The following is a 21,985-nucleotide window of genomic DNA, read 5'->3' as shown; positions in this document are numbered from 1 at the left end:
GAAGCTCACAGAGACCGCCATAAGCAACAGTTTAACAGAATGCCACAGACTAATCAACCAAACTTTTTGGGTTGGGTTCTTTTTTATAGTCTGCAGGCATTAAATGAAAGAAGTCAGTGTTCCAGCAGAAGGAGACAACGTTTCAGAAAAGGCATTGTAGCAAACCAAAAAAGAAATTTTAAGCGCAGCAGAGTAACCAGCGCACATACCTGTTAGCTCAGGTGAGTTTAAAAGGCTGCTGTTGATAACAAGGGCATTTGCTAAATAGATGGTGTGTGTGCAACAATATACTGAAAGGTCAATTATATTGTGCAGCTTATCTCACCACCTGTAGTTATTTAGGTGAAAGCTCCAAAATGCTTGCCTAATATGTCTGTTTATCCAAAAGGAAGTAAAAAGGGAGAGCTAGAAAGATAGCATTGCATCACATTACATGGCAATGCAATGCACAGTTGCTGAAGTTGAACCAAAATGAGCTTGTAATCTGGCTTCTGCAACTTTGAACATGAAAAATCCCATGAGGAGAACAAAAGCAAAGCCAAAGAGTCCATCCCAAAATCCGACAAACAAGCAAAATGAACAAAAAACATTGAATTCAATTCTTTCTGATTTTAGAAACTGCATTAAAGAAGGGGTGCACCGGTCCTGGAGATACTGCAATACCAGGTCAATGCGTGGAGTGGACAGAGCAAGCTCTTTTTCCATCTCCCTGTTCTAAAAATCCATTTAATATATGGTCCCCAGATAGGGGACGTATCAGATATTAAACTGATAAGAACAGATACTACACTTGATCTTAGCCAAAAGGCCGAGAAGCAATAACCAGAATTGGTTTCAAACTACGGAGCCACCCAAGGATCCTGAAAAGTCCATTTGTGGAGATGAGCTCCTGGACTCCCGTTAAGAAGACATGTTGTCAACCTCTAGATCCCTTACATGCCTGCACTTTTCGGCTTGCTGCTGCTGCAATCCACGCGTTTTAGATCTGCATAACTCCACCTCTTTAAACACAGCACCTTCACCCCCTGCTGTTCCCACCCGCCTCAACACCGTTGGAAGGGAGGAGAACCAATTAAGGCGGGGGGTGGGGTGGAACGAGCAGCTGTCTACCCTTAGCAGGAGGGCTCCTGATTACATACCTCTCCTGCTGCTGCTGCTGCTGGCTGTCCAGCAGCAGACTGAAGGTGGCTGCTGCTGTGCACAGGTATATAAAGGCTCAGAGCCTATTATGACACGCGCAGCCAGCGTTCCATTGCCACATTCCATCTACTGCAGGCAGGATACCTGGCTGGCTGAATGTCGCTGAGAAGCTCACAGAGACCGCCATAAGCAACAGTTTAACAGAATGCCACAGACTAATCAACCAAACTTTTTGGGTTGGGTTCTCTTTTATAGTCTGCAGGCATTAAATGAAAGAAGTCAGTGTTCCAGCAGAAGGAGACAACGTTTCAGAAAAGGCATTGTAGCAAACCAAAAAAGAAATTTTAAGCGCAGCAGAGTAACCAGCGCACATACCTGTTAGCTCAGGTGAGTTTAAAAGGCTGCTGTTGATAACAAGGGCATTTGCTAAATAGATGGTGTGTGTGCAACAATATACTGAAAGGTCAATTATATTGTGCAGCTTATCTCACCACCTGTAGTTATTTAGGTGAAAGCTCCAAAATGCTTGCCTAATATGTCTGTTTATCCAAAAGGAAGTAAAAAGGGAGAGCTAGAAAGATAGCATTGCATCACATTACATGGCAATGCAATGCACAGTTGCTGAAGTTGAACCAAAATGAGCTTGTAATCTGGCTTCTGCAACTTTGAACATGAAAAATCCAATGAGGAGAAGAAAAGCAAAGCCAAAGAGTCCATCCCCAAATCCGACAAACAAGCAAAATGAACAAAAAACATTGAATTCAATTCTTTCTGATTTTAGAAACTGCATTAAAGAAGGGGGTGCACCGGTCCTGGAGATACTGCAATACCAGGTCAATGCGTGGAGTGGACAGAGCAAGCTCTTTTTCCATCTCCCTGTTCTAAAAATCCATTTAATATATGGTCCCCAGATAGGGGACGTATCAGATGTTAAACTGATAAGAACAGATACTACACTTGATCTTAGCCAAAAGGCCGAGAAGCGATAACCAGAATTGGTTTCAAACTACGGAGCCACCCAAGGATCCTAAAAAGTCCATTTGTGGAGATGAGCTCCTGGACTCCCGTTAAGAAGACATGTTGTCAACCTCTAGATCCCTTACATGCCTGCACTTTTCGGCTTGCTGCTGCTGCAATCCACGCGTTTTAGATCTGCATAACTCCACCTCTTTAAACACAGCACCTTCACCCCCTGCTGTTCCCACCCGCCTCAACACCGTTGGAAGGGAGGAGAACCAATTAAGGCGGGGGGTGGGGTGGAACGAGCAGCTGTCTACCCTTAGCAGGAGGGCTCCTGATTACATACCTCTCCTGCTGCTGCTGCTGCTGGCTGTCCAGCAGCAAACTGAAGGTGGCTGCTGCTGTGCACAGGTATATAAAGGCTCAGAGCCTATTATGACATGCGCAGCCAGCGTTCCATTGCCACATTCCATCTACTGCAGGCAGGATACCTGGCTGGCTGAATGTCGCTGAGAAGCTCACAGAGACCGCCATAAGCAACAGTTTAACAGAATGCCACAGACTAATCAACCAAACTTTTTGGGTTGGGTTCTCTTTTATAGTCTGCAGGCATTAAATGAAAGAAGTCAGTGTTCCAGCAGAAGGAGACAACGTTTCAGAAAAGGCATTGTAGCAAACCAAAAAAGAAATTTTAAGCGCAGCAGAGTAACCAGCGCACATACCTGTTAGCTCAGGTGAGTTTAAAAGGCTGCTGTTGATAACAAGGGCATTTGCTAAATAGATGGTGTGTGTGCAACAATATACTGAAAGGTCAATTATATTGTGCAGCTTATCTCACCACCTGTAGTTATTTAGGTGAAAGCTCCAAAATGCTTGCCTAATATGTCTGTTTATCCAAAAGGAAGTAAAAAGGGAGAGCTAGAAAGATAGCATTGCATCACATTACATGGCAATGCAATGCACAGTTGCTGAAGTTGAACCAAAATGAGCTTGTAATCTGGCTTCTGCAACTTTGAACATGAAAAATCCAATGAGGAGAAGAAAAGCAAAGCCAAAGAGTCCATCCCCAAATCCGACAAACAAGCAAAATGAACAAAAAACATTGAATTCAATTCTTTCTGATTTTAGAAACTGCATTAAAGAAGGGGTGCACCGGTCCTGGAGATACTGCAATACCAGGTCAATGCGTGGAGTGGACAGAGCAAGCTCTTTTTCCATCTCCCTGTTCTAAAAATCCATTTAATATATGGTCCCCAGATAGGGGACGTATCAGATATTAAACTGATAAGAACAGATACTACACTTGATCTTAGCCAAAAGGCCGAGAAGCGATAACCAGAATTGGTTTCAAACTACGGAGCCACCCAAGGATCCTGAAAAGTCCATTTGTGGAGATGAGCTCCTGGACTCCCGTTAAGAAGACATGTTGTCAACCTCTAGATCCCTTACATGCCTGCACTTTTCGGCTTGCTGCTGCTGCAATCCACGCGTTTTAGATCTGCATAACTCCACCTCTTTAAACACAGCACCTTCACCCCCTGCTGTTCCCACCCGCCTCAACACCGTTGGAAGGGAGGAGAACCAATTAAGGCGGGGGGTGGGGTGGAACGAGCAGCTGTCTACCCTTAGCAGGAGGGCTCCTGATTACATACCTCTCCTGCTGCTGCTGCTGCTGGCTGTCCAGCAGCAGACTGAAGGTGGCTGCTGCTGTGCACAGGTATATAAAGGCTCAGAGCCTATTATGACACGCGCAGCCAGCGTTCCATTGCCACATTCCATCTACTGCAGGCAGGATACCTGGCTGGCTGAATGTCGCTGAGAAGCTCACAGAGACCGCCATAAGCAACAGTTTAACAGAATGCCACAGACTAATCAACCAAACTTTTTGGGTTGGGTTCTTTTTTATAGTCTGCAGGCATTAAATGAAAGAAGTCAGTGTTCCAGCAGAAGGAGACAACGTTTCAGAAAAGGCATTGTAGCAAACCAAAAAAGAAATTTTAAGCGCAGCAGAGTAACCAGCGCACATACCTGTTAGCTCAGGTGAGTTTAAAAGGCTGCTGTTGATAACAAGGGCATTTGCTAAATAGATGGTGTGTGTGCAACAATATACTGAAAGGTCAATTATATTGTGCAGCTTATCTCACCACCTGTAGTTATTTAGGTGAAAGCTCCAAAATGCTTGCCTAATATGTCTGTTTATCCAAAAGGAAGTAAAAAGGGAGAGCTAGAAAGATAGCATTGCATCACATTACATGGCAATGCAATGCACAGTTGCTGAAGTTGAACCAAAATGAGCTTGTAATCTGGCTTCTGCAACTTTGAACATGAAAAATCCAATGAGGAGAACAAAAGCAAAGCCAAAGAGTCCATCCCAAAATCCGACAAACAAGCAAAATGAACAAAAAACATTGAATTCAATTCTTTCTGATTTTAGAAACTGCATTAAAGAAGGGGTGCACCGGTCCTGGAGATACTGCAATACCAGGTCAATGCGTGGAGTGGACAGAGCAAGCTCTTTTTCCATCTCCCTGTTCTAAAAATCCATTTAATATATGGTCCCCAGATAGGGGACGTATCAGATATTAAACTGATAAGAACAGATACTACACTTGATCTTAGCCAAAAGGCCGAGAAGCAATAACCAGAATTGGTTTCAAACTACGGAGCCACCCAAGGATCCTGAAAAGTCCATTTGTGGAGATGAGCTCCTGGACTCCCGTTAAGAAGACATGTTGTCAACCTCTAGATCCCTTACATGCCTGCACTTTTCGGCTTGCTGCTGCTGCAATCCACGCGTTTTAGATCTGCATAACTCCACCTCTTTAAACACAGCACCTTCACCCCCTGCTGTTCCCACCCGCCTCAACACCGTTGGAAGGGAGGAGAACCAATTAAGGCGGGGGGTGGGGTGGAACGAGCAGCTGTCTACCCTTAGCAGGAGGGCTCCTGATTACATACCTCTCCTGCTGCTGCTGCTGCTGGCTGTCCAGCAGCAGACTGAAGGTGGCTGCTGCTGTGCACAGGTATATAAAGGCTCAGAGCCTATTATGACACGCGCAGCCAGCGTTCCATTGCCACATTCCATCTACTGCAGGCAGGATACCTGGCTGGCTGAATGTCGCTGAGAAGCTCACAGAGACCGCCATAAGCAACAGTTTAACAGAATGCCACAGACTAATCAACCAAACTTTTTGGGTTGGGTTCTCTTTTATAGTCTGCAGGCATTAAATGAAAGAAGTCAGTGTTCCAGCAGAAGGAGACAACGTTTCAGAAAAGGCATTGTAGCAAACCAAAAAAGAAATTTTAAGCGCAGCAGAGTAACCAGCGCACATACCTGTTAGCTCAGGTGAGTTTAAAAGGCTGCTGTTGATAACAAGGGCATTTGCTAAATAGATGGTGTGTGTGCAACAATATACTGAAAGGTCAATTATATTGTGCAGCTTATCTCACCACCTGTAGTTATTTAGGTGAAAGCTCCAAAATGCTTGCCTAATATGTCTGTTTATCCAAAAGGATGTAAAAAGGGAGAGCTAGAAAGATAGCATTGCATCACATTACATGGCAATGCAATGCACAGTTGCTGAAGTTGAACCAAAATGAGCTTGTAATCTGGCTTCTGCAACTTTGAACATGAAAAATCCAATGAGGAGAAGAAAAGCAAAGCCAAAGAGTCCATCCCAAAATCCAACAAACAAGCAAAATGAACAAAAAACATTGAATTCAATTCTTTCTGATTTTAGAAACTGCATTAAAGAAGGGGTGCACCGGTCCTGGAGATACTGCAATACCAGGTCAATGCGTGGAGTGGACAGAGCAAGCTCTTTTTCCATCTCCCTGTTCTAAAAATCCATTTAATATATGGTCCCCAGATAGGGGACGTATCAGATATTAAACTGATAAGAACAGATACTACACTTGATCTTAGCCAAAAGGCCGAGAAGCGATAACCAGAATTGGTTTCAAACTACGGAGCCACCCAAGGATCCTGAAAAGTCCATTTGTGGAGATGAGCTCCTGGACTCCCGTTAAGAAGACATGTTGTCAACCTCTAGATCCCTTACATGCCTGCACTTTTCGGCTTGCTGCTGCTGCAATCCACGCGTTTTAGATCTGCATAACTCCACCTCTTTAAACACAGCACCTTCACCCCCTGCTGTTCCCACCCGCCTCAACACCGTTGGAAGGGAGGAGAACCAATTAAGGCGGGGGGTGGGGTGGAACGAGCAGCTGTCTACCCTTAGCAGGAGGGCTCCTGATTACATACCTCTCCTGCTGCTGCTGCTGCTGGCTGTCCAGCAGCAGACTGAAGGTGGCTGCTGCTGTGCACAGGTATATAAAGGCTCAGAGCCTATTATGACACGCGCAGCCAGCGTTCCATTGCCACATTCCATCTACTGCAGGCAGGATACCTGGCTGGCTGAATGTCGCTGAGAAGCTCACAGAGACCGCCATAAGCAACAGTTTAACAGAATGCCACAGACTAATCAACCAAACTTTTTGGGTTGGGTTCTCTTTTATAGTCTGCAGGCATTAAATGAAAGAAGTCAGTGTTCCAGCAGAAGGAGACAACGTTTCAGAAAAGGCATTGTAGCAAACCAAAAAAGAAATTTTAAGCGCAGCAGAGTAACCAGCGCACATACCTGTTAGCTCAGGTGAGTTTAAAAGGCTGCTGTTGATAACAAGGGCATTTGCTAAATAGATGGTGTGTGTGCAACAATATACTGAAAGGTCAATTATATTGTGCAGCTTATCTCACCACCTGTAGTTATTTAGGTGAAAGCTCCAAAATGCTTGCCTAATATGTCTGTTTATCCAAAAGGAAGTAAAAAGGGAGAGCTAGAAAGATAGCATTGCATCACATTACATGGCAATGCAATGCACAGTTGCTGAAGTTGAACCAAAATGAGCTTGTAATCTGGCTTCTGCAACTTTGAACATGAAAAATCCAATGAGGAGAACAAAAGCAAAGCCAAAGAGTCCATCCCAAAATCCGACAAACAAGCAAAATGAACAAAAAACATTGAATTCAATTCTTTCTGATTTTAGAAACTGCATTAAAGAAGGGGTGCACCGGTCCTGGAGATACTGCAATACCAGATCAATGCGTGGAGTGGACAGAGCAAGCTCTTTTTCCATCTCCCTGTTCTAAAAATCCATTTAATATATGGTCCCCAGATAGGGGACGTATCAGATATTAAACTGATAAGAACAGATACTACACTTGATATTAGCCAAAAGGCCGAGAAGCAATAACCAGAATTGGTTTCAAACTACGGAGCCACCCAAGGATCCTGAAAAGTCCATTTGTGGAGATGAGCTCCTGGACTCCCGTTAAGAAGACATGTTGTCAACCTCTAGATCCCTTACATGCCTGCACTTTTCGGCTTGCTGCTGCTGCAATCCACGCGTTTTAGATCTGCATAACTCCACCTCTTTAAACACAGCACCTTCACCCCCTGCTGTTCCCACCCGCCTCAACACCGTTGGAAGGGAGGAGAACCAATTAAGGCGGGGGGTGGGGTGGAACGAGCAGCTGTCTACCCTTAGCAGGAGGGCTCCTGATTACATACCTCTCCTGCTGCTGCTGCTGCTGGCTGTCCAGCAGCAGACTGAAGGTGGCTGCTGCTGTGCACAGGTATATAAAGGCTCAGAGCCTATTATGACACGCGCAGCCAGCGTTCCATTGCCACATTCCATCTACTGCAGGCAGGATACCTGGCTGGCTGAATGTCGCTGAGAAGCTCACAGAGACCGCCATAAGCAACAGTTTAACAGAATGCCACAGACTAATCAACCAAACTTTTTGGGTTGGGTTCTCTTTTATAGTCTGCAGGCATTAAATGAAAGAAGTCAGTGTTCCAGCAGAAGGAGACAACGTTTCAGAAAAGGCATTGTAGCAAACCAAAAAAGAAATTTTAAGCGCAGCAGAGTAACCAGCGCACATACCTGTTAGCTCAGGTGAGTTTAAAAGGCTGCTGTTGATAACAAGGGCATTTGCTAAATAGATGGTGTGTGTGCAACAATATACTGAAAGGTCAATTATATTGTGCAGCTTATCTCACCACCTGTAGTTATTTAGGTGAAAGCTCCAAAATGCTTGCCTAATATGTCTGTTTATCCAAAAGGATGTAAAAAGGGAGAGCTAGAAAGATAGCATTGCATCACATTACATGGCAATGCAATGCACAGTTGCTGAAGTTGAACCAAAATGAGCTTGTAATCTGGCTTCTGCAACTTTGAACATGAAAAATCCAATGAGGAGAAGAAAAGCAAAGCCAAAGAGTCCATCCCAAAATCCAACAAACAAGCAAAATGAACAAAAAACATTGAATTCAATTCTTTCTGATTTTAGAAACTGCATTAAAGAAGGGGTGCACCGGTCCTGGAGATACTGCAATACCAGGTCAATGCGTGGAGTGGACAGAGCAAGCTCTTTTTCCATCTCCCTGTTCTAAAAATCCATTTAATATATGGTCCCCAGATAGGGGACGTATCAGATATTAAACTGATAAGAACAGATACTACACTTGATCTTAGCCAAAAGGCCGAGAAGCGATAACCAGAATTGGTTTCAAACTACGGAGCCACCCAAGGATCCTGAAAAGTCCATTTGTGGAGATGAGCTCCTGGACTCCCGTTAAGAAGACATGTTGTCAACCTCTAGATCCCTTACATGCCTGCACTTTTCGGCTTGCTGCTGCTGCAATCCACGCGTTTTAGATCTGCATAACTCCACCTCTTTAAACACAGCACCTTCACCCCCTGCTGTTCCCACCCGCCTCAACACCGTTGGAAGGGAGGAGAACCAATTAAGGCGGGGGGTGGGGTGGAACGAGCAGCTGTCTACCCTTAGCAGGAGGGCTCCTGATTACATACCTCTCCTGCTGCTGCTGCTGCTGGCTGTCCAGCAGCAGACTGAAGGTGGCTGCTGCTGTGCACAGGTATATAAAGGCTCAGAGCCTATTATGACACGCGCAGCCAGCGTTCCATTGCCACATTCCATCTACTGCAGGCAGGATACCTGGCTGGCTGAATGTCGCTGAGAAGCTCACAGAGACCGCCATAAGCAACAGTTTAACAGAATGCCACAGACTAATCAACCAAACTTTTTGGGTTGGGTTCTCTTTTATAGTCTGCAGGCATTAAATGAAAGAAGTCAGTGTTCCAGCAGAAGGAGACAACGTTTCAGAAAAGGCATTGTAGCAAACCAAAAAAGAAATTTTAAGCGCAGCAGAGTAACCAGCGCACATACCTGTTAGCTCAGGTGAGTTTAAAAGGCTGCTGTTGATAACAAGGGCATTTGCTAAATAGATGGTGTGTGTGCAACAATATACTGAAAGGTCAATTATATTGTGCAGCTTATCTCACCACCTGTAGTTATTTAGGTGAAAGCTCCAAAATGCTTGCCTAATATGTCTGTTTATCCAAAAGGAAGTAAAAAGGGAGAGCTAGAAAGATAGCATTGCATCACATTACATGGCAATGCAATGCACAGTTGCTGAAGTTGAACCAAAATGAGCTTGTAATCTGGCTTCTGCAACTTTGAACATGAAAAATCCAATGAGGAGAAGAAAAGCAAAGCCAAAGAGTCCATCCCAAAATCCGACAAACAAGCAAAATGAACAAAAAACATTGAATTCAATTCTTTCTGATTTTAGAAACTGCATTAAAGAAGGGGTGCACCGGTCCTGGAGATACTGCAATACCAGGTCAATGCGTGGAGTGGACAGAGCAAGCTCTTTTTCCATCTCCCTGTTCTAAAAATCCATTTAATATATGGTCCCCAGATAGGGGACGTATCAGATATTAACCCCTTACTTACCGGGGACGTATTAGTACGCATATCTGCGTACCGCCGGTTCAGTGAGGGCTCCGGCGCTAAGCCCTCACTGAACCGAGCACATGTCAGCTGATTCTTACAGCTGACATGTGCCCGCAACAGCCGCGGGTGGAATCGCGATCCACCCGCGGCTGTTAACCAGTTAAATGCTGCTGTCAATCTCCGACAGCAGCATTTAACGCGCGCTTCCGGGTAGCGCGTCATAAGCCCCGCCCACCGGCGACCCCGTCACGTGATCGCGGGTCGCCGATGGGCGTGCATGACAACCCAGGGTCTGCAGCAGACGCCTGTGGTTGTCATGATCTTGTCGCTATGAGCGCCACCTAGTGGTCGGCGCTCATAGCACAGTACCATTTCTGCTGCATGCAGGGGATCTGCTGGTCCCCTGTATGTAGCAGAGGCGATCGGACAGTTGCTGCTTCTAGTCTCCTATGGAGACTATAGAAGCATGCAAAAAGTAAAAAAAAAAAGTTTTTAAAAATATAAAAAAAAATAAAAAAATATAAAAGTATAAATCACCCCCCTTTCGCCCCATTCAAAATAAAATATATAAAAAAAAAACCCACATACACATATTTGGTATCGCCGCGTTCAGAATCGCCCGATCTATCAAAATAAAAAAAGAATTATTCCGATCGGTAAACGGCGTAGCGAGAAAAAAATTCTAAACGCCAGAATTACGTTTTTTGGTCGCCGCAAAATTGCAATAAAATGCAATAACGGGCGATCAAAACATCGGATCTACCCCAAATGTTATCAATAAAAACGTCAGCCTGGCACGCAAAAAATAAGCCATCAACCAGCCCCAGATCACGAAAAATGGAGACGCTACGGGTCTTAGAAAATGGCGCTATTTTTTTATTTTTTTTTTTACCAAATTTTGGAATTTTTTTTCACCACTTAAATATAAAAGAACCTATACATGTTTGGTGTCTATGAACTCGTAATGACCTGTAGAATAAGAAGGGCAGGTCAGTTTTAGCATTCAGTGAACATGGTAAAAAAAAAAAATAAAAAACAACTGGGGTATTGCACTTTTTTTGCAATTTTACCGCACTTGGAATTTTTTTCCTGTTTTCCCGTACAGGATATGATAAAACTAGTAATGGCGTTGAAAAGTACAACTCGTCCCGCAAAAAATAAGCCCTCACATGGCCATATTGACCAAAAAATAAAAACGCTATGGCTCTGGGAACAAGGGGAGCAAAAACGAAAATGCAAAAACGAAAAAATGCTCCGGGGCTTAAGGGGTTAAACTGATAAGAACAGATACTACACTTGATCTTAGCCAAAAGGCCGAGAAGCGATAACCAGAATTGGTTTCAAACTACGGAGCCACCCAAGGATCCTGAAAAGTCCATTTGTGGAGATGAGCTCCTGGACTCCCGTTAAGAAGACATGTTGTCAACCTCTAGATCCCTTACATGCCTGCACTTTTCGGCTTGCTGCTGCTGCAATCCACGCGTTTTAGATCTGCATAACTCCACCTCTTTAAACACAGCACCTTCACCCCCTGCTGTTCCCACCCGCCTCAACACCGTTGGAAGGGAGGAGAACCAATTAAGGCGGGGGGTGGGGTGGAACGAGCAGCTGTCTACCCTTAGCAGGAGGGCTCCTGATTACATACCTCTCCTGCTGCTGCTGCTGGCTGTCCAGCAGCAGACTGAAGGTGGCTGCTGCTGTGCACAGGTATATAAAGGCTCAGAGCCTATTATGACACGCGCAGCCAGCGTTCCATTGCCACATTCCATCTACTGCAGGCAGGATACCTGGCTGGCTGAATGTCGCTGAGAAGCTCACAGAGACCGCCATAAGCAACAGTTTAACAGAATGCCACAGACTAATCAACCAAACTTTTTGGGTTGGGTTCTCTTTTATAGTCTGCAGGCATTAAATGAAAGAAGTCAGTGTTCCAGCAGAAGGAGACAACGTTTCAGAAAAGGCATTGTAGCAAACCAAAAAAGAAATTTTAAGCGCAGCAGAGTAACCAGCGCACATACCTGTTAGCTCAGGTGAGTTTAAAAGGCTGCTGTTGATAACAAGGGCATTTGCTAAATAGATGGTGTGTGTGCAACAATATACTGAAAGGTCAATTATATTGTGCAGCTTATCTCACCACCTGTAGTTATTTAGGTGAAAGCTCCAAAATGCTTGCCTAATATGTCTGTTTATCCAAGAGGAAGTAAAAAGGGAGAGCTAGAAAGATAGCATTGCATCACATTACATGGCAATGCAATGCACAGTTGCTGAAGTTGAACCAAAATGAGCTTGTAATCTGGCTTCTGCAACTTTGAACATGAAAAATCCAATGAGGAGAAGAAAAGCAAAGCCAAAGAGTCCATCCCAAAATCCGACAAACAAGCAAAATGAACAAAAAACATTGAATTCAATTCTTTCTGATTTTAGAAACTGCATTAAAGAAGGGGTGCACCGGTCCTGGAGATACTGCAATACCAGGTCAATGCGTGGAGTGGACAGAGCAAGCTCTTTTTCCATCTCCCTGTTCTAAAAATCCATTTAATATATGGTCCCCAGATAGGGGACGTATCAGATATTAAACTGATAAGAACAGATACTACACTTGATCTTAGCCAAAAGGCCGAGAAGCGATAACCAGAATTGGTTTCAAACTACGGAGCCACCCAAGGATCCTGAAAAGTCCATTTGTGGAGATGAGCTCCTGGACTCCCGTTAAGAAGACATGTTGTCAACCTCTAGATCCCTTACATGCCTGCACTTTTCGGCTTGCTGCTGCTGCAGTCCACGCGTTTTAGATCTGCATAACTCCACCTCTTTAAACACAGCACCTTCACCCCCTGCTGTTCCCACCCGCCTCAACACCGTTGGAAGGGAGGAGAACCAATTAAGGCGGGGGGTGGGGTGGAACGAGCAGCTGTCTACCCTTAGCAGGAGGGCTCCTGATTACATACCTCTCCTGCTGCTGCTGCTGCTGGCTGTCCAGCAGCAGACTGAAGGTGGCTGCTGCTGTGCACAGGTATATAAAGGCTCAGAGCCTATTATTACACGCGCAGCCAGCGTTCCATTGCCACATTCCATCTACTGCAGGCAGGATACCTGGCTGGCTGAATGTCGCTGAGAAGCTCACAGAGACCGCCATAAGCAACAGTTTAACAGAATGCCACAGACTAATCAACCAAACTTTTTGGGTTGGGTTCTCTTTTATAGTCTGCAGGCATTAAATGAAAGAAGTCAGTGTTCCAGCAGAAGGAGACAACGTTTCAGAAAAGGCATTGTAGCAAACCAAAAAAGAAATTTTAAGCGCAGCAGAGTAACCAGCGCACATACCTGTTAGCTCAGGTGAGTTTAAAAGGCTGCTGTTGATAACAAGGGCATTTGCTAAATAGATGGTGTGTGTGCAACAATATACTGAAAGGTCAATTATATTGTGCAGCTTATCTCACCACCTGTAGTTATTTAGGTGAAAGCTCCAAAATGCTTGCCTAATATGTCTGTTTATCCAAAAGGAAGTAAAAAGGGAGAGCTAGAAAGATAGCATTGCATCACATTACATGGCAATGCAATGCACAGTTGCTGAAGTTGAACCAAAATGAGCTTGTAATCTGGCTTCTGCAACTTTGAACATGAAAAATCCAATGAGGAGAAGAAAAGCAAAGCCAAAGAGTCCATCCCAAAATCCGACAAACAAGCAAAATGAACAAAAAACATTGAATTCAATTCTTTCTGATTTTAGAAACTGCATTAAAGAAGGGGTGCACCGGTCCTGGAGATACTGCAATACCAGGTCAATGCGTGGAGTGGACAGAGCAAGCTCTTTTTCCATCTCCCTGTTCTAAAAATCCATTTAATATATGGTCCCCAGATAGGGGACGTATCAGATATTAAACTGATAAGAACAGATACTACACTTGATCTTAGCCAAAAGGCCGAGAAGCGATAACCAGAATTGGTTTCAAACTACGGAGCCACCCAAGGATCCTGAAAAGTCCATTTGTGGAGATGAGCTCCTGGACTCCCGTTAAGAAGACATGTTGTCAACCTCTAGATCCCTTACATGCCTGCACTTTTCGGCTTGCTGCTGCTGCAATCCACGCGTTTTAGATCTGCATAACTCCACCTCTTTAAACACAGCACCTTCACCCCCTGCTGTTCCCACCCGCCTCAACACCGTTGGAAGGGAGGAGAACCAATTAAGGCGGGGGGTGGGGTGGAACGAGCAACTGTCTACCCTTAGCAGGAGGGCTCCTGATTACATACCTCTCCTGCTGCTGCTGCTGCTGGCTGTCCAGCAGCAGACTGAAGGTGGCTGCTGCTGTGCACAGGTATATAAAGGCTCAGAGCCTATTATGACACGCGCAGCCAGCGTTCCATTGCCACATTCCATCTACTGCAGGCAGGATACCTGGCTGGCTGAATGTCGCTGAGAAGCTCACAGAGACCGCCATAAGCAACAGTTTAACAGAATGCCACAGACTAATCAACCAAACTTTTGGGTTGGGTTCTCTTTTATAGTCTGCAGGCATTAAATGAAAGAAGTCAGTGTTCCAGCAGAAGGAGACAACGTTTCAGAAAAGGCATTGTAGCAAACCAAAAAAGAAATTTTAAGCGCAGCAGAGTAACCAGCGCACATACCTGTTAGCTCAGGTGAGTTTAAAAGGCTGCTGTTGATAACAAGGGCATTTGCTAAATAGATGGTGTGTGTGCAACAATATACTGAAAGGTCAATTATATTGTGCAGCTTATCTCACCACCTGTAGTTATTTAGGTGAAAGCTCCAAAATGCTTGCCTAATATGTCTGTTTATCCAAAAGGAAGTAAAAAGGGAGAGCTAGAAAGATAGCATTGCATCACATTACATGGCAATGCAATGCACAGTTGCTGAAGTTGAACCAAAATGAGCTTGTAATCTGGCTTCTGCAACTTTGAACATGAAAAATCCAATGAGGAGAAGAAAAGCAAAGCCAAAGAGTCCATCCCAAAATCCGACAAACAAGCAAAATGAACAAAAAACATTGAATTCAATTCTTTCTGATTTTAGAAACTGCATTAAAGAAGGGGTGCACCGGTCCTGGAGATACTGCAATACCAGGTCAATGCGTGGAGTGGACAGAGCAAGCTCTTTTTCCATCTCCCTGTTCTAAAAATCCATTTAATATATGGTCCCCAGATAGGGGACGTATCAGATATTAAACTGATAAGAACAGATTTTTTTTTTTTTATCGAAAGCCCGAATTCGTGTACAAACCCCGAGTGCGCTTAAAAAAGTGACAAGTGCCACAAAAAAAAGTGCACTAGGATGCTGGTCTTCTTGAAACCCTCTCCAAAAGGAGAAGGGTCCCCCAAACCATTCCCCGTCCCTCCGAGCCAGAAGGCCACAGCGAGGCACAGGGACAAATAGCCACCTCCAGCCGGAGCCAGAGGCGACCCAATCTTACCCTCAATACCTGCCCGAGTTCTCACCCGAGCAAGGCACTGGGAGCCAAAGACTGTGCTCCCCTCCCGGAAGAGGGGAGCCAACAACGCTCTCCTCCCGAAAGAGGAGAGCCAGGGGGGTTCAGGGGGGAGCGGAACCTGATGGCCACACACTCCCCCCCTAGACCTGCCAAGAGAGGAACCCGTAAGGGAACCGCATCCCGACAAAATCCTAGTAAGGATGTGGACACACGTGTAAAAGTGGACACACAGTGACAAAAAAAAATTAAATAAATAGTGAAGGTTTCACAGTATAATACTGCCCGGACCTTCGACCGGGAATTGAAAAATTCCCCATCCTAAGGCCAGAAGGCCTGGAATAAGGGTGTGTGAAGAAAGAAATATTGAAGTGCTAGTGCAAATGTGCCATAAACTCAAGTGGGGTTCCCAATCCCAGTGAGTTAAGGCACCCCAGGGTCACCACTCCTGGGGCACTTCACACTTCGGGCTTTCGATCTTCCCCGGCCCAATGGCGTCGATCCTGGGGGGCCATGCTTTCCACCAGATGACTATATTAGCCACCTGGCGTACTAACAAGCGCCTAAACCCCAGTGTGCATAATGTATCAATCTACTAGGGCGGCCAACATCCAAAACCGCCTTTTCGAAAGATACTACACTTGATCTTAGCCAAAAGGCCGAGAAGCGATAACCAGAATTGGTTTCAAACTACGGAGCCACCCAAGGATCCTGAAAAGTCCATTTGTGGAGATGAGCTCCTGGACTCCCGTTAAGAAGACATGTTGTCAACCTCTAGATCCCTTACATGCCTGCACTTTTCGGCTTGCTGCTGCTGCTGCAATCCACGCGTTTTAGATCTGCATAACTCCACCTCTTTAAACACAGCACCTTCACCCCCTGCTGTTCCCACCCGCCTCAACACCGTTGGAAGGGAGGAGAACCAATTAAGGCGGGGGGTGGGGTGGAACGAGCAGCTGTCTACCCTTAGCAGGAGGGCTCCTGATTACATACCTCTCCTGCTGCTGCTGCTGCTGGCTGTCCAGCAGCAGACTGAAGGTGGCTGCTGCTGTGCACAGGTATATAAAGGCTCAGAGCCTATTATGACACGCGCAGCCAGCGTTCCATTGCCACATTCCATCTACTGCAGGCAGGATACCTGGCTGGCTGAATGTCGCTGAGAAGCTCACAGAGACCGCCATAAGCAACAGTTTAACAGAATGCCACAGACTAATCAACCAAACTTTTTGGGTTGGGTTCTCTTTTATAGTCTGCAGGCATTAAATGAAAGAAGTCAGTGTTCCAGCAGAAGGAGACAACGTTTCAGAAAAGGCATTGTAGCAAACCAAAAAAGAAATTTTAAGCGCAGCAGAGTAACCAGCGCACATACCTGTTAGCTCAGGTGAGTTTAAAAGGCTGCTGTTGATAACAAGGGCATGTGCTAAATAGATGGTGTGTGTGCAACAATATACTGAAAGGTCAATTATATTGTGCAGCTTATCTCACCACCTGTAGTTATTTAGGTGAAAGCTCCAAAATGCTTGCCTAATATGTCTGTTTATCCAAAAGGAAGTAAAAAGGGAGAGCTAGAAAGATAGCATTGCATCACATTACATGGCAATGCAATGCACAGTTGCTGAAGTTGAACCAAAATGAGCTTGTAATCTGGCTTCTGCAACTTTGAACATGAAAAATCCAATGAGGAGAAGAAAAGCAAAGCCAAAGAGTCCATCCCAAAATCCGACAAACAAGCAAATTGAACAAAAAACATTGAATTCAATTCTTTCTGATTTTAGAAACTGCATTAAAGAAGGGGTGCACCGGTCCTGGAGATACTGCAATACCAGGTCAATGCGTGGAGTGGACAGAGCAAGCTCTTTTTCCATCTCCCTGTTCTAAAAATCCATTTAATATATGGTCCCCAGATAGGGGACGTATCAGATATTAAACTGATAAGAACAGATACTACACTTGATCTTAGCCAAAAGGCCGAGAAGCGATAACCAGAATTGGTTTCAAACTACGGAGCCACCCAAGGATCCTGAAAAGTCCATTTGTGGAGATGAGCTCCTGGACTCCCGTTAAGAAGACATGTTGTCAACCTCTAGATCCCTTACATGCCTGCACTTTTCGGCTTGCTGCTGCTGCAATCCACGCGTTTTAGATCTGCATAACTCCACCTCTTTAAACACAGCACCTTCACCCCCTGCTGTTCCCACCCGCCTCAACACCGTTGGAAGGGAGGAGAACCAATTAAGGCGGGGGGTGGGGTGGAACGAGCAGCTGTCTACCCTTAGCAGGAGGGCTCCTGATTACATACCTCTCCTGCTGCTGCTGCTACTGGCTGTCCAGCAGCAGACTGAAGGTGGCTGCTGCTGTGCACAGGTATATAAAGGCTCAGAGCCTATTATGACACGCGCAGCCAGCGTTCCATTGCCACATTCCATCTACTGCAGGCAGGATACCTGGCTGGCTGAATGTCGCTGAGAAGCTCACAGAGACCGCCATAAGCAACAGTTTAACAGAATGCCACAGACTAATCAACCAAACTTTTTGGGTTGGGTTCTCTTTTATAGTCTGCAGGCATTAAATGAAAGAAGTCAGTGTTCCAGCAGAAGGAGACAACGTTTCAGAAAAGGCATTGTAGCAAACCAAAAAAGAAATTTTAAGCGCAGCAGAGTAACCAGCGCACATACCTGTTAGCTCAGGTGAGTTTAAAAGGCTGCTGTTGATAACAAGGGCATTTGCTAAATAGATGGTGTGTGTGTGCAACAATATACTGAAAGGTCAATTATATTGTGCAGCTTATCTCACCACCTGTAGTTATTTAGGTGAAAGCTCCAAAATGCTTGCCTAATATGTCTGTTTATCCAAAAGGAAGTAAAAAGGGAGAGCTAGAAAGATAGCATTGCATCACATTACATGGCAATGCAATGCACAGTTGCTGAAGTTGAACCAAAATGAGCTTGTAATCTGGCTTCTGCAACTTTGAACATGAAAAATCCAATGAGGAGAAGAAAAGCAAAGCCAAAGAGTCCATCCCAAAATCCGACAAACAAGCAAAATGAACAAAAAACATTGAATTCAATTCTTTCTGATTTTAGAAACTGCATTAAAGAAGGGGTGCACCGGTCCTGGAGATACTGCAATACCAGGTCAATGCGTGGAGTGGACAGAGCAAGCTCTTTTTCCATCTCCCTGTTCTAAAAATCCATTTAATATATGGTCCCCAGATAGGGGACGTATCAGATATTAAACTGATAAGAACAGATTTTTTTTTGATTGAAGCTGCATCCAAGGCACTGAAAAATGTGACCGAAGTCACACCAAAACAGCACACGAGGCGAGGATTCATGTGGACCCTTCCCGGAGGAGAGGGTCCCCAATAAACCATCCCCATCCCTCCGAGCCAGAAGGCCACAGCGAGGGTCAGGGATCTCCGATGCTCTCCCTAGCCGAAGCCGGAGAAGAGCCGTTTTCGTGCTCCCAGCTTCCATCTAGGCTGCCACCCTAGTGGAGCTGGAGCCTGTGTTGGTTTCTCAGCCCAAAGCTGACCGGACCTCCGACCGGGTTTATAAAAATTCCCCTTCCTAGCCCGGAGGCCAGGAATAGGGGGGGTTGCTCAGAAAGTATGATTGGCAAAGGTGCGGCGTGCTACGAAGCCAAGTCTTTCTGGGGTTCCCAGTCCCAGTAAGCTTGGACTCCCACCAGGGCACCTACTCCTGGGGCACATTGCTCCAAAGCCCTCACACTTTCCCAGCCTAGTGACTTCAATCCTGGAGGGCCATGTTTTCCATCAGATAACTCTATGAGCCACCTGGCGTACTAACAAGTGCACCAAACCAGTGTGTAATATGCATCAATTTACTAGGGCAGCCCAAGGACAAAACTGCCTTTTCAAAAGATACTACACTTGATCTTAGCCAAAAGGCCGAGAAGCGATAACCAGAATTGGTTTCAAACTACGGAGCCACCCAAGGATCCTGAAAAGTCCATTTGTGGAGATGAGCTCCTGGACTCCCGTTAAGAAGACATGTTGTCAACCTCTAGATCCCTTACATGCCTGCACTTTTCGGCTTGCTGCTGCTGCAATCCACGCGTTTTAGATCTGCATAACTCCACCTCTTTAAACACAGCACCTTCACCCCCTGCTGTTCCCACCCGCCTCAACACCGTTGGAAGGGAGGAGAACCAATTAAGGCGGGGGGTGGGGTGGAACGAGCAGCTGTCTACCCTTAGCAGGAGGGCTCCTGATTACATACCTCTCCTGCTGCTGCTGCTGCTGGCTGTCCAGCAGCAGACTGAAGGTGGCTGCTGCTGTGCACAGGTATATAAAGGCTCAGAGCCTATTATGACACGCGCAGCCAGCGTTCCATTGCCACATTCCATCTACTGCAGGCAGGATACCTGGCTGGCTGAATGTCGTAGAGAAGCTCACAGAGACCGCCATAAGCAACAGTTTAACAGAATGCCACAGACTAATCAACCAAACTTTTTGGGTTGGGTTCTCTTTTATAGTCTGCAGGCATTAAATGAAAGAAGTCAGTGTTCCAGCAGAAGGCAACAACGTTTCAGAAAAGGCATTGTAGCAAACCAAAAAAGAAATTTTAAGCGCAGCAGAGTAACCAGCGCACATACCTGTTAGCTCAGGTGAGTTTAAAAGGCTGCTGTTGATAACAAGGGCATTTGCTAAATAGATGGTGTGTGTGCAACAATATACTGAAAGGTCAATTATATTGTGCAGCTTATCTCACCACCTGTAGTTATTTAGGTGAAAGCTCCAAAATGCTTGCCTAATATGTCTGTTTATCCAAAAGGAAGTAAAAAGGGAGAGCTAGAAAGATAGCATTGCATCACATTACATGGCAATGCAATGCACAGTTGCTGAAGTTGAACCAAAATGAGCTTGTAATCTGGCTTCTGCAACTTTGAACATGAAAAATCCAATGAGGAGAAGAAAAGCAAAGCCAAAGAGTCCATCCCAAAATCCGACAAACAAGCAAAATGAACAAAAAACATTGAATTCAATTCTTTCTGATTTTAGAAACTGCATTAAAGAAGGGGTGCACCGGTCCTGGAGATACTGCAATACCAGGTCAATGCGTGGAGTGGACAGAGCAAGCTCTTTTTCCATCTCCCTGTTCTAAAAATCCATTTAATATATGGTCCCCAGATAGGGGACGTATCAGATATTAAACTGATAAGAACAGATACTACACTTGATCTTAGCCAAAAGGCCGAGAAGCGATAACCAGAATTGGTTTCAAACTACGGAGCCACCCAAGGATCCTGAAAAGTCCATTTGTGGAGATGAGCTCCTGGACTCCCGTTAAGAAGACATGTTGTCAACCTCTAGATCCCTTACATGCCTGCACTTTTCGGCTTGCTGCTGCTGCAATCCACGCGTTTTAGATCTGCATAACTCCACCTCTTTAAACACAGCACCTTCACCCCCTGCTGTTCCCACCCGCCTCAACACCGTTGGAAGGGAGGAGAACCAATTAAGGCGGGGGGTGGGGTGGAACGAGCAGCTGTCTACCCTTAGCAGGAGGGCTCCTGATTACATACCTCTCCTGCTGCTGCTGCTGCTGGCTGTCCAGCAGCAGACTGAAGGTGGCTGCTGCTGTGCACAGGTATATAAAGGCTCAGAGCCTATTATGACACGCGCAGCCAGCGTTCCATTGCCACATTCCATCTACTGCACGCAGGATACCTGGCTGGCTGAATGTCGCTGAGAAGCTCACAGAGACCGCCATAAGCAACAGTTTAACAGAATGCCACAGACTAATCAACCAAACTTTTTGGGTTGGGTTCTCTTTTATAGTCTGCAGGCATTAAATGAAAGAAGTCAGTGTTCCAGCAGAAGGAGACAACGTTTCAGAAAAGGCATTGTAGCAAACCAAAAAAGAAATTTTAAGCGCAGCAGAGTAACCAGCGCACATACCTGTTAGCTCAGGTGAGTTTAAAAGGCTGCTGTTGATAACAAGGGCATTTGCTAAATAGATGGTGTGTGTGCAACAATATACTGAAAGGTCAATTATATTGTGCAGCTTATCTCACCACCTGTAGTTATTTAGGTGAAAGCTCCAAAATGCTTGCCTAATATGTCTGTTTATCCAAAAGGAAGTAAAAAGGGAGAGCTAGAAAGATAGCATTGCATCACATTACATGGCAATGCAATGCACAGTTGCTGAAGTTGAACCAAAATGAGCTTGTAATCTGGCTTCTGCAACTTTGAACATGAAAAATCCAATGAGGAGAAGAAAAGCAAAGCCAAAGAGTCCATCCCAAAATCCGACAAACAAGCAAAATGAACAAAAAACATTGAATTCAATTCTTTCTGATTTTAGAAACTGCATTAAAGAAGGGGTGCACCGGTCCTGGAGATACTGCAATACCAGGTCAATGCGTGGAGTGGACAGAGCAAGCTCTTTTTCCATCTCCCTGTTCTAAAAATCCATTTAATATATGGTCCCCAGATAGGGGACGTATCAGATATTAAACTGATAAGAACAGATTTTTTTTTGATTGAAGCTGCATCCAAGGCACTGAAAAATGTGACCGAAGTCACACCAAAACAGCGCACGAGGCGAGGATTCATGTGGACCCTTCCCGGAGGAGAGGGTCCCCAATAAAC

The 21,985-nt window shown here is 45.2% G+C and overlaps 14 non-coding genes and 4 pseudogenes across 14 annotated transcripts; all 18 read right to left on the bottom strand.

Annotated features, from left to right (window-relative positions):
• Positions 1-629: 629 nt before the first annotated feature.
• LOC141231282 (U2 spliceosomal RNA) lies at positions 630-820 on the bottom strand. The gene has a single exon (XR_012297696.1). It is a non-coding gene; the product is annotated as a U2 spliceosomal RNA (small nuclear RNA).
• A 1,116-nt stretch (positions 821-1,936) lies between these two features.
• LOC141231289 (U2 spliceosomal RNA) lies at positions 1,937-2,127 on the bottom strand. The gene has a single exon (XR_012297703.1). It is a non-coding gene; the product is annotated as a U2 spliceosomal RNA (small nuclear RNA).
• A 1,115-nt stretch (positions 2,128-3,242) lies between these two features.
• On the bottom strand, positions 3,243-3,433 carry LOC141231206 (U2 spliceosomal RNA). Its single transcript, XR_012297615.1, has one exon. It is a non-coding gene; the product is annotated as a U2 spliceosomal RNA (small nuclear RNA).
• A 1,115-nt stretch (positions 3,434-4,548) lies between these two features.
• Positions 4,549-4,739, bottom strand: LOC141231281 (U2 spliceosomal RNA). Its single transcript, XR_012297695.1, has one exon. It is a non-coding gene; the product is annotated as a U2 spliceosomal RNA (small nuclear RNA).
• Positions 4,740-5,854: 1,115 nt separating this feature from the next.
• On the bottom strand, positions 5,855-6,045 carry LOC141231205 (U2 spliceosomal RNA). Its single transcript, XR_012297614.1, has one exon. It is a non-coding gene; the product is annotated as a U2 spliceosomal RNA (small nuclear RNA).
• A 1,115-nt stretch (positions 6,046-7,160) lies between these two features.
• Positions 7,161-7,351, bottom strand: LOC141231374 (U2 spliceosomal RNA). The gene has a single exon (XR_012297785.1). It is a non-coding gene; the product is annotated as a U2 spliceosomal RNA (small nuclear RNA).
• A 1,115-nt stretch (positions 7,352-8,466) lies between these two features.
• LOC141231204 (U2 spliceosomal RNA) lies at positions 8,467-8,657 on the bottom strand. Its single transcript, XR_012297613.1, has one exon. It is a non-coding gene; the product is annotated as a U2 spliceosomal RNA (small nuclear RNA).
• A 1,122-nt stretch (positions 8,658-9,779) lies between these two features.
• On the bottom strand, positions 9,780-9,877 carry LOC141231472 (U2 spliceosomal RNA; annotated as a pseudogene).
• Positions 9,878-11,136: 1,259 nt separating this feature from the next.
• Positions 11,137-11,248, bottom strand: LOC141231469 (U2 spliceosomal RNA; annotated as a pseudogene).
• A 1,112-nt stretch (positions 11,249-12,360) lies between these two features.
• Positions 12,361-12,551, bottom strand: LOC141231203 (U2 spliceosomal RNA). The gene has a single exon (XR_012297612.1). It is a non-coding gene; the product is annotated as a U2 spliceosomal RNA (small nuclear RNA).
• Positions 12,552-13,666: 1,115 nt separating this feature from the next.
• On the bottom strand, positions 13,667-13,857 carry LOC141231201 (U2 spliceosomal RNA). The gene has a single exon (XR_012297610.1). It is a non-coding gene; the product is annotated as a U2 spliceosomal RNA (small nuclear RNA).
• A 1,114-nt stretch (positions 13,858-14,971) lies between these two features.
• Positions 14,972-15,156, bottom strand: LOC141231428 (U2 spliceosomal RNA). The gene has a single exon (XR_012297830.1). It is a non-coding gene; the product is annotated as a U2 spliceosomal RNA (small nuclear RNA).
• Positions 15,157-15,948: 792 nt separating this feature from the next.
• Positions 15,949-16,040, bottom strand: LOC141230970 (U2 spliceosomal RNA; annotated as a pseudogene).
• Positions 16,041-17,158: 1,118 nt separating this feature from the next.
• On the bottom strand, positions 17,159-17,349 carry LOC141231200 (U2 spliceosomal RNA). The gene has a single exon (XR_012297609.1). It is a non-coding gene; the product is annotated as a U2 spliceosomal RNA (small nuclear RNA).
• A 1,117-nt stretch (positions 17,350-18,466) lies between these two features.
• Positions 18,467-18,651, bottom strand: LOC141231387 (U2 spliceosomal RNA). Its single transcript, XR_012297798.1, has one exon. It is a non-coding gene; the product is annotated as a U2 spliceosomal RNA (small nuclear RNA).
• Positions 18,652-19,175: 524 nt separating this feature from the next.
• LOC141231489 (U2 spliceosomal RNA) lies at positions 19,176-19,291 on the bottom strand (annotated as a pseudogene).
• Positions 19,292-20,406: 1,115 nt separating this feature from the next.
• Positions 20,407-20,597, bottom strand: LOC141231199 (U2 spliceosomal RNA). Its single transcript, XR_012297608.1, has one exon. It is a non-coding gene; the product is annotated as a U2 spliceosomal RNA (small nuclear RNA).
• A 1,115-nt stretch (positions 20,598-21,712) lies between these two features.
• Positions 21,713-21,897, bottom strand: LOC141231385 (U2 spliceosomal RNA). Its single transcript, XR_012297796.1, has one exon. It is a non-coding gene; the product is annotated as a U2 spliceosomal RNA (small nuclear RNA).
• Between the last annotated feature and the right edge of the window lie 88 nt (positions 21,898-21,985).

This window comes from Phyllobates terribilis, unplaced genomic scaffold (assembly GCF_046119375.1).
Source record: "Phyllobates terribilis strain yellow unplaced genomic scaffold, ASM4611937v1 Scaffold_505__1_contigs__length_1300667, whole genome shotgun sequence".
Classification (NCBI taxonomy): Eukaryota; Metazoa; Chordata; class Amphibia; order Anura; family Dendrobatidae; genus Phyllobates; species Phyllobates terribilis.
This window is presented reverse-complemented; position numbering and strand designations above follow the sequence as displayed.